This window comes from Venturia canescens, chromosome 4 (genome assembly GCF_019457755.1).
Source record: "Venturia canescens isolate UGA chromosome 4, ASM1945775v1, whole genome shotgun sequence".
In the NCBI taxonomy this organism is placed as follows: domain Eukaryota; kingdom Metazoa; phylum Arthropoda; class Insecta; order Hymenoptera; family Ichneumonidae; genus Venturia; species Venturia canescens.
Window position 1 is genome coordinate 237,501 of NC_057424.1, and position 2,500 is coordinate 240,000.

The 2,500-nt window shown below is 49.2% G+C and overlaps 1 pseudogene; it reads right to left on the reverse strand.

Annotated features, from left to right (window-relative positions):
* The window catches only part of LOC122410317 (uncharacterized), an 8,769-nt pseudogene that overhangs the window by 2,732 nt on the left and 3,537 nt on the right, over positions 1-2,500 (reverse strand).

Sequence of the window (2,500 nt, forward strand, 5' to 3'; positions counted from 1 at the left end):
TGATAATGGAAGCTTGAGGATTTCCTTTATCTGGACTCTGATGTCGTCGTCCAAGACTTTCAGTATGCCTGCTGCTGGTGGGCTTGCAGTCAGTTCATACATGAAGTGCGGTAGTATGTAGGTGGCAATTACATCTACTTTTTGGTACGGCTTTAGACTTAGAGCCCGCACGTTCCTTATAGCCTCCAGTATCTTCGGGATTTCTTTGCCCCGTTGTAAACCCGTCCATGGACCGAAGCTTGTGCCAAGGTACTTAAAGATATCCTCAGCTTCGACTCCCGGGATCTCTTCATGTCGTATGGTCAGTGACGGGTTGCGCGTATACCACGTTCTTCGTCCCGACACTATTTGAAAGGCTGAGCATTTTGGTGCCGATAGGCTCATCCCTAGCTTTCCTAGGTAGCCCTCAAGCTTATTCGCCTTCGCTTGCGCTTCCTCTACATTTTCGCCCATAAGCACAATGTCGTCTGCGAAGGCTAACACTGCTAGGCTTTCTTCGCCTAACTTGACACCGCCTCCTTCCCGGTCGATATTATCAATAAAGGGGTCCATTATTAAGTTGAATAACAGAGGCGATAGTGGATCCCCTTGTTTTACACCTCTCTTCAGGCGTATCTCCACTTTTTCTTGTCTTGGACCTTTTATAGATGTTCGACAGTCGGAGTACATCTTTTTCACTAAGTCGACTATGTGTATCGGAACTCCTTTCCGATTTAGCGCTGCTTCGATTGCGCTGTGCGGCACAGTGTCAAATGCCTTCGACACGTCCGCGACCATAACTACTCCCCCTTGGAGACCTTTCATCGACTCGATAGCTTTCTCTAGGATCAGGGTGTTCGATCTGCAACCATCTTCGGCTGTGAATCCTTTTTGCCTTAGTGATTGTTTCACAAACCCCCTTAACCTTTGGTCAACTAGGCCGGAATAGGTTCTCCCTAACAGTGATCCGACCGTTATGGGTCGCCAGTTCTTAATATCACTGTGATCTTTCTTGTCTTTCGGTACTAGAGTGGTTCGGTTGTTATTCCACACATTTGGGAAGATAGCGTGGCGCACCAGGATGTTAAACAGCATCGTTAGGAGCTCTGCTACTCCTTTCCGCGTGAGGTGGCTCTTCTTTACCCCATCTAGGCCTGCTGCTGACCTATTTTTTGTTCGGCTTATTCGAGCTTTAACCTCTTCCACTTTGAAAGGTGGAAAGACCTCATTAATGAGACGCCTATCATTACGCCCATGTTCGAGCATAAATCGAACATCTTCAGGGCCGTCTCTTCCCCATAGCTCGTCATAGAGCGCTTTTATTGCTCCGACCGGGGGAGGTTCTTTTCGCTCTTCGGCGAAAGAGAAGTCTCCGGAGAGAGCGATTTCTGCTAGCCTTTTCGGGCATTTCTGGTACATTTCCTGGCACCTTGCGAACCTGTACCTACGGCGTTGGTTTGCCGTGACTGCTCTGCGCTCCCCATCTCTTCTCCGCCTGTTTTGCGGGGTTTCATTCTCCTCTCTTCTTCGACGCGTAGTAGCCGGGTTGTTGGTCTGCCCTACAAGCATCGTACTAAACTCTTGCACGAAGGCGTTTATATGCTCTTCTAGCGCCAGCGTTGAGTCTTTATGCGCTTGCCAGATCTCTTTAAGCCTTTGGATGCTTGCCCAGTATTTATTGTTCTCAGCCACTTCAGTGGCAAGAATATTGTCATCTACCGTCGTGAGCCACGCCTCATGCGTTAGGTCCTCCTCTTGCATCGTCATGTTTAATAAGTTAATTCTGTGAGGTTCCTGAGAATCCTCTGCGTCCAAAAATTCCTCCTCGTCATCACTTGAGTCACTGCTACTCGTTATTTCCCCAGGCTCCGTTTCCGAATCCGGTTCGGGCTCTGGAACATTCGCGTCCCGCGGAATGCGTCTTCTTTTCTCCCCAATTTGCCTATAAGTTTTATTAGGTAGGTAGGCTTGGATTTCGACATTGGGGTATCGAGCGTTTCGGAATCTCCTATCAAGCTCGATTAGGAGTTCGACTTCCTCCTCTGTCCATATAGCGGCCGGTCTACCGCCTGCACCTCGTGGCCGATTGGCTTGTGCTTCTCTTTGTTCATTTCTGGCACGTGGGTGTTCGTGCCTTTCATGTTGCGATAAACCGATTCGCGTATTGAAGGACCTATCGCAGTTTTCGCACTGGTATTGCCCTGGGGCCACTGCTGGCTGTGGTCCATTACATTTAGGCCTGTGGCAATCCCAACTATGTTTGCTTGGGCATCTTCTACCACAGGGACGGCAAATAAAAATAACCCTCGTGCGAGGGTGGTCCTTTTTCATATGATCATTGAGATCTTTGAGATTTCCAAAACCGCGTCTACTACCTTGCCTGACACATCTTTCGCAGAGCGTGACTGCGGTGTCGAAGGGGACTTGCACCTCAAGTGTGGCGTTCAACTCATTAGCCAATAAATCATTGTCCGTGGACGCGCCAGATTCGTCATCATGGGCTCCCTCACTCCCGGATGTA